Below are 8,904 nucleotides of genomic sequence, written 5' to 3' on the forward strand. Positions count from 1 at the left end.
TAAAATAAATTTTCAGGGATTTTTTGTAGGTAATATCTGATAAAGGACCATGGGCAGAAATGTCCCCACCCACCAACAGAAATGAAACATGTCTCATTTAATAGATCTTAGCAACCTGATGATTTTTTTACTATGACGAGGATCGCCATATGTATGGGGTTTTCTTGGAAAACCGTGTTTTGTTTTTACATATTTTTTGCTCATTTCATTGAAAGTTTTTGTTTTTTTATTATACTAGTTGATTGCTAAACAAGCATGCGGGGCTGCGTGATGGTAAACAGTCACCGCAGCCTATAGACGGATGTAACAACTCATGGTTATCACGTAATACGCGTTACCGACCATGTGACGTAAAGATCTTATGCCACAATACCCAGTAATTGCACTGCCATGTCTCACCCTTCAAACCGGAACACCGCCATGAAAACATAACTGCTTAGGGACAGAAAAAAACCCCATACATAGGGCGATTCTCGTCATAGTAAAAAATCATCAGTTTGCCAAGATCTATTAAATGAGACATGTTTCATTTCTGTTGGTGGGTGGGGACAGTGCCCATACAAATTTGCCCATGGTCCTTTAAAATGGTGCATTATTAGCAACATGAATCCTGCCTCGAGCGCTTTTATAAGTTGCGCCTGTCTCTTCTCTTGTACTTTTTGATTTTTTTTTGACTGTTTGATTGTTACGGCAATTATCGATTTATTTCGTTGTTTTTAACCGACTTCCAAATCTCAAAAGGAGGAGGTTATCAATTCGGTTGTATGTTTTTTTTTTGTTTTTATTTCCAGGTTTGGAAATCTGTGTAATTCGCAGTCCTTTATTGTTATTGTTTTTACAATTTACAACAACACATCTAGTAAGGACCATATTTATCTTATAAACAATCAATGTTTACTGCACAACCATACATCCGACAAGTCATGCCAGTATCATTGGTTTAATTTTTAGCCGTAGCGAGCGCTGTGATTGGTTCGGCTTCCCCCACCGCCCGCTTGAAATGAGGAAATAAATTAAATTATAATGAAGTAAACAAATTGACGCCGCATTCCGTTTAAGTGCAGTACGACAAGACTCATACCGTGACCTACGTATATCGACTATGCATGCAGACGCCGGAAGTGACGGCAGTGTAAGCCAATGGAAGCAAAGTTTTAAAACATTTTATTTCATTTTACCTTGTTATAAAAGAAGAAAAGTGGCGAGGGCGGGCAATTTACTCAACGATTCCATTTTCGCCTTGCATACCTACCTACAGCACCACACAATACTGGTCGTTAGATGCCAGAAATGGTCGGAAATTACCTGAACAGTGATTTATAACGCCATGCTTTGTCGGGACTAACACAATACGGCTAACGGCCCCGACACAAACACGGATACCGTTAATCTATTTAAGAAACAATTCAGAGGTAAATAAGACTAGGGTGATAACAATAAAAATTAGCTACTAGTGCAAACAATAAGGCCGTAGGTAAGGTATGTTAGGGTCGAAAAGTAGGTATGAAGGTATGGTAGGTACGAAATACATTTTAATGAAAACACCTGTTGTTTTTAAAGTGAAAACTTCTTTAGCGACGCTGTGCACTTTTTGAGATGGGGAAAAAATGTTAAACTCGAGACAGCGTAAGACGTAAGACGCTTCGTAAGACGTACACGTGACCTGCGGGCTCAGCACGGTTCCATTTTTATCGACTATCACTATGCGCGTCCCTTTCGCACTTACAAACTTGTTAGAACGTGACAGGCATGGTGACAAGGGATAAAAACGCGACCGTGCTAAGCCGCCTGATCGAAAAACTGTTACAATGTCATTGAGTTCTCACTTCTGCCGGCACTCCCGGAGTGCAACCCGTTGTTTTTTTTATAAAATTATGCTTTGTGTACGATTTGGTATCGAATATCGAATCAACCATTTTCCAATGATTAGTAATCTGTTAGATTGTAGGTACCTACATTAAAGAAATTCACAATATTGTACATATCAAATACCTAGTTAATTAAGACTTTCCAAAACAAGCAAAAACGCTTAAAATTATGTAGTCTACTTATTCAAAGTTTAGTGATAGGTACTTATGTTTTTTATGATGAGAAGATTAAATTATGTGTTACAAAAAATAATATATTAACAGAAATATATTTTGCAATGGGTTAAATAAGAAGTAACGAAGAAAACTGCAGTAATAAGGCAGTCAATCGTTATTTTAATGCTTGCGTTAAGACGAAACAGGAGCTGAGTTTTAAATATTTTAGGTAAATATACCCGTCTCGCTAACGGAAGCGGCACCTAAAAGTAGTGCGATAAGGACAAGGCGAAAAATCCTGCGTAAAAATCTCAAAAATCGAGGTTTCGTACTCCTCTGTTTCCTCCTCCAAAACTTAACCAATCGTAGCCAAATTTGGAAATCTAAATGTTTATAAAATTATCTGTGTCGGACCGTTTTGCTTTTTTGGCTAATTGATATCAGTTTTGAATGCCACGCCTCTCATTGCGGCATAGTCAATTAGGCCATTTTGGCCATTTTTGAAGGGCTCTAGCGCCTTAAAAAACAAAAATTTCAAAAAAAGCAAAACGGTCCGACACAGATATTGACAATATTAATCTGTGTTGAAAAAATCATTGCTCTAGCTTCAAAAACCACGGAGGAAAATGAGGAGTACGTTTGTATGAAGAAATGACCACTCCCGTTGGCTCTTAACTCTTTTTGACCACGCGTAGGTATACATTTTCTTGGTATGAATGAAAGAATGGTATGGTTATTTTTATAAACGACTGTAATTAAAACGGCACTGGTTTCGAGAAAAACAAAATGTAATCTGCCAAAATAATAAATAGACAAAAATAGTAGCAAAAACCATAAACAAAATATACGTAAAAAAGGTAAATTTATAGAAAAAGGTTGTGCAATCTTGCACATTCTCCCCTTTTTTAGAGAGAGACGAGGACCTTCGCTAGTTTTCTTAGGGGTCTGCGCAACACTCCAGCGGCGGTAGCAACATCCGCCACTCTTATTATCCCGTCTCTACCAGGGTAAAGGGCGGTAACGCGACTCTTGGGCCACGAGCCTCTTGGTAGGTTAGAATCGCAAACTATAACGATATCGCCTACGGCGACATTAGGCGGCGACCCTCCCCCCGCACGTGGTGCCAAGCAGGGCAGGTATTCCTTTACCCAGCGCTGCCAGAAATGGTCAGCCAGTCTCACCGCCCTGCGCCACTTGCTTGTACTAAGGAGATCCGCCTCGGTCAGGGTAGCGGGTATGGGGCGGCCAGATGGAGATGTGAGTACGAAGTGGGCCGATGTTAGAGCCTCATCAGCTTCGAGATCGAGCGACACATGCGTAAGCGGACGCGTATTTACCAGGGCTTCAGCCTCCGCCAATAGTGTGCTTAAAACTTCGTCTGAGGGAGCCTGTTCTCCGAGGGTCACTTTTAAAGCTTCTTTAACACTGCGAACTAACCGCTCCAACGCTCCGCCCATAAAAGGTGCTGCGGGAGGAATGAACCGCTAATTCATTGATTCGTTGGCGGCAAAATCTTCAACAGAGTCACCGTAAAGAGCTCATAACTCCCTGTTTGCCCCAACAAAGGCTGTTCCGTGGTCTGACCAGATCTCTTGAGGTGTTCCTCGACGAGAAATAAAACGGCGTAGACACATTATGGCCGCGTCCGTCGATAAACTGTGTACCACTTCAAGGTGTACGGCGCGGATGACGAGGCACGTAAATAGGGCAACGTAGCGCTTCTCCCTTCTTCGACCGACCGAAACAAGTATGGGTGCAAAGTAGTCCAGGCCGACAAAAGTGAACGGTCTTTGATGATGAGCCAAACGAGCCTCCGGTAGATCTCCCATCGGTGGTTGGAAAGTTCTGGCACGGTGAAGTTTGCAAAACTGGCAGTCATGGGCCATTACATGGACAGCATTTCTAAGGCCTAAAATCCAAAATCTTTGGTGGAGCTCGTTCAAGACTTTTTCTTTGTTCGCATGGCCAGCTTTTTGGTGATATCCGGCTATTAAGAGGCGTATTCGAAGGACCAATTTTATAAACGACTGTAATTAAAACGGCACTGGTTTCGAGAAAAACAAAATGTAATCTGCCAAAATAATAAATACACATAAATAGTAGCAAAAACCATAAACAAAATATACGTATAAAAGGTAAATTTATAGAAAAAGGTTGTGCAATTTTGCACAGTTATGGTATGGTTCTCTCTAAGTATTTTTTGTACAGCGATAACCTTCACTAGTTGGAGAGCCACCTGAAGAAGAAGAATAATTATTATACACATTAACTACATAAAATAGTAAAATGATTATAATAAACCAGTCAACAAAACAGCATAAACGACGACCATTTTAAACTGATTTTCTTTTTTCATTCTGAGCGATTTGCGGCTAAAGCACGTTTGAGCAAAAGGAATAGTAGGTAAAAGCCACGTGTATTATCGATTGGCGCTTGCGAGTGCTAAAAACATTTACTGTTGAATAGTGTACAAGATAATATTAATTTATTATATTATAAGTGTGAAAGTGTGTCTGTCTGTCTGTCTGTCTGTTACCTCTTCGGGGTTAAACCGCTGAACCAATTTAATTTAAAATTGCAGAGGAAGTCACGAGCAGAAGCTGGTAGGTAATAAATAGTTTTTTGAGCAATATTTTGCTAACAATTTAGTACCTATTACATTGTGCCGTGCAGCCATTTCCAAATCGGTACGAACCAGGTCAGGAGGTCGGTAAGATTCGCTGCCCCTTCCGGATATTTATAGATGCAATAGACTTCCGTTCACGTAGGGTGGCTAGTCAGGTTCCTTATCAAATTGACCGACAGAGGACGAGAGCTACCTAGTTTTATTGCACATTTATATTACCTTCGTCAATTCGTTGAGCCCTCGAGTCTATTGCGCACAATCTGTACGATGATCAACTTAGTAGTAAAAAAATATATTGGCATAGGTAATATAGGTATCATTAGGTATATTAAATTGCGCCAACGTCTCTCTTCAAACCTGTAGTATATGAGATATCACTGTATAACCAAAATGATAGCTAACGGTGGAATGTATGATGAAAACACGTATGAGCAAGTTATTTTAATAAATATCACACTGTCAAATATATATAGCACAATATCATTAGGTTTTTCAAATGAGCATTGCCAGTGGTTTGTATGACTTTTTGACAGAGTCAAATTTTTCCTCTGCCAGCTAAATGGTTGTTATGGGATAAGAACAAAAAACTGTAATACATATATAGGAGTAGTAAGTACCTACCTACCTAAATACATAAAATTTAATGAAATACTTATAATAGTGACTCTGTGAGCTGTAGACCTCGCAAGTAAAACTAAAAACTGAATGAATGTCTGGCTTCGCCATTTTGAAAAAAAAAATCCAAAACTAAACCGACAAAAAAACTATTTAATCATCGAACCTACCTCACGATTAGAGCTGAGCGTTTTTTTCCGTAAGTGTTTTTAAAAACACTTTCGTGTGCTGTAACGAAATAACAGTTTGTGGCAGGAACGACAAACTGTTTTTATAAAAACGATGACAAAGAGGCGGCGACATACGATAACATAGTCGCGCATAACGGACGCAACTATCGCAAAGCAAAACGCAGCTCTAAAACTGTTTTTTCGTTTTCCGATGAGCAGGGACAGATATAGGTTATTGGCTAACGAAAGAGCGAGATAGAGATAAAAACGAAACGAAACGGATTGAGCTTTGTTCAGGTAGACGCTAGGCACGCTTTTTACCAGGCCATTATATTCAAAAACTTTAATGTTCGTTAGACAAATAAGTGCTTTATTTTCTAAGCATTAGGGTTTAAATTAAGGAATCTTTTAATGCGTAAATTTAAAGCAAGTAGCGAAAGTAGCGTCAATTGAACAACATTAAAAATTATTTTCGACGCTTAACGAACACTCGCTAGCATCATGAATTGAGAGGCCATTTTATGTGTGACCTATCGATTTATCTTTATAAAGTACTGAAGTTAGGGGTCAAGTTATATTAGACATTAGTGAGACGATGCAAATTAGGTTTTTTTGAAATGTGAATTGCGTATTTTACGTTTTATTACTTCAATATGCGATTTCGTTTCGTTTCGTTCGACACACACAGGGAATCCAGTTATTTTAGAAACTGTTTTTGAAAACAGTTACGTGGTTAAAAAAAACTGTTACGTTTCGTTTCACGGAAAACTCGAAACGACCCAGCTCTACTCACGATAATCGGTTAAAGATTGCGACCTGTAGCGGAGAACATCCGACATGCTAAAGCATTTTTGCTCAAGCTGAACCGGAGACCTTCACTAACGCTCGGTCAAAAAGAGAAACATACTGCAAAAGTATAATGGTGTTACTCATAAACTCGTTACTGGCCTGAATTAGCTATGAATCGTTTATCTTTATCTGTCATTTTGACAGTATTTGTAAGAACGGGATAAAACATTAATAACTAAATCGGGCTCGTAATGTATTATAAATAAGGGAGTATGACTATCTAGACACGCGGTAGCGTGTCCAGCCAAGTTCAAAGAAAAAGGAACTGGCGACGCAGCAACCGTGTGTAATATTACACGAACCATTTCGAGCTACTTTTGACCCCTTCACAATTTGAAACCTACTTAACCTACACTAATGAAATTTGGCACATGTATTCAAGCCCCTTAGCTTGTCCAAAATACAAAATTTCATAAACGTAGCTCAAACAGTTACTGATAAATTAACGTTTAAAAACCGGCATTTCTGTGACTGACTGACATGTAGATCATAAACCTAACCCACTTCCAGATGACCTAGAAACTTGAAATTTGGCATCAAGGTAGACTATTAGGTGTATATAGAGGGAAAAATCTGAAAAGTGGAAATTATTGATATTTCTATGGAAAAAATAATAATTAATACTTATAGACCAAAAACCTAACCCACTTCTAGATCACTTAGAAACTTGATATTTGGCACCAAGGTAGACTATTAGGTGTATATAGAGGAAAAAATCTGAAAACTGGAAATTATTGATATTTCGAGGGAAAAAAAGATATTACTTATAGACCAAAAACCTAACCCACTTCTAGATCACTTAGAAACTTGATATTTGGTATCAAGGTAGACTATTAGGTGTATATAGAGGGAAAAATCTGAAAACTGGAAATTATTGATATTTCGATGGAAAAAAATAATTAATACTTATAGTCCAAAAACCTAACCCCTCTTCTAGATCACTTAGAAACTTGATATTTGGCATCAAGGTAGACTATTAGGTGTATATAGAGGGAAAAATCTGAAAACTGGAAATTATTGATATTTCGATGGAAAAAAAATAATTAATACTTATAGACCAAAAACCTAACCCACTTCTAGATGACTTAGAAACTTGATATTTGGCATCAAGGTAGACTATTAGGTGTTTATAGAGGGAAAAATCTGAAAACTGGAAATTATTGATATTTCGAAGGAAAAAAATAATTAATACTTATAGTCCAAAAACCTAACCCCTCTTCTAGATCACTTAGAAACTTGATATTTGGCATCAAGGTAGACTATTAGGTGTATATAGAGGAAAAAATCTAAGAACTGGAAATTATTGATATTTTGATGAAAAAAAAATAATTAATACTTTAATACTTATAGACCAAAAACCTAACCCACTTCTAGATGACTTAGAAACTTGATATTTGGCATCAAGGTAGACTATTAGGTGTATATAGAGGGAAAAATCTGAAAACTGGAAATTATTGATATTTCGATGGAAAAATAATAATTAATACTTATAGACCAAAAACCTAACCCCTCTTCAAGATCACTTAGAAACTTGATATTTGGCATCAAAGTAGACTAATAGGTGTATATAGAGGGAAAATCCTGAAAACTGGAAATTATTGATATTTCGATGAAAAAAATAATAATTAATACTTATAGACCAAAAACCTAACCCACTTCTAGATGACTTAGTAACTAAAAAATAATTAATACTTATAGACCAAAAACCTAACCCACTTCTAGATGACTTAGTAACTTGATATTTGGCATCAAGGTAGACTAGTTTTTACGTATAGGCTACTTTTCTAAAATTTGGTTTGTTGGTAAAAACTAGCCAAGACAAATCCTTTATAATTTCAGGATTTTCTACACAACACAGAACTTGGCACCCATATAGATCTCAATTCTTTTCTCAGCGAGTCAACAACAACACATATTCTTAATATTGAACTTGGCTCTCATTTCACATTTATGTTTTTGTTGCGATAAGTATTACCCGACGTACAGTCGACTGCATTATTCATACCTATACCTAAATTGCACTTTTACCGTCTCTGAATTGGAATCTTCGTGAAACGCAATTTGTTAGCTGTTACAGGTTTCCATTTCATTTGTATAAAAATATCATGTCTAAATAAATACCTAATAAAGATTGTGGAACTATCGTTCCCAAATCGACCCATTATTGCAGTAGGCTCAATAACTTAATAATGCAGGGTACTAGACGACGGTAGCTACGCCAATACGGTAATAGTTATTAACGATACAAGTGCGGAAAAGACGAATTACCTATTCGCACGTGTATCGTACAACGTTTTAGATGGCCCTTTAAACTTTTGACATACGCACGAAAAGTGCTATTTTACGCACTAGTGCGGGAAAATAGGACCATTATGTACTGTTAAATAGATTTACCTTTTAAACGGCCTAGATTGAAAACATTGTGCAATAGGGGGGTAAGCGCCTGCGACTGTCGTGAATCGTTTCCAATATTTTTACCCCAGGAGTGTTATTTATCACATTTGCGAAGAACACAAATTAAATTTTAAGCGAAAACAGTTCTTAAATACCAAGCCAAGCGGGACGTTTAGGAAACTCTAAATCCCATACAAAATGAGACTTAACGCACACACGTACGTAC

The 8,904-nt window shown here is 37.5% G+C and overlaps 1 long non-coding RNA gene across 1 annotated transcript in view; it reads left to right on the forward strand.

Moving 5' to 3' along the window:
* Nucleotides 1-595, forward strand: part of LOC134804937 (uncharacterized) — a 225,283-nt gene extending 224,688 nt beyond the window's left edge. The window contains exons 2-3 of the long non-coding RNA XR_010146195.1: nt 112-214; nt 466-595. This is a non-coding gene — a long non-coding RNA (uncharacterized LOC134804937). The remainder of the gene's footprint in view (nt 1-111; nt 215-465) is intronic.
* The last annotated feature ends 8,309 nt before the right edge of the window (nt 596-8,904 follow it).

This window comes from Cydia splendana, chromosome Z, assembly GCF_910591565.1.
Source record: "Cydia splendana chromosome Z, ilCydSple1.2, whole genome shotgun sequence".
NCBI lineage: Eukaryota > Metazoa > Arthropoda > Insecta > Lepidoptera > Tortricidae > Cydia > Cydia splendana.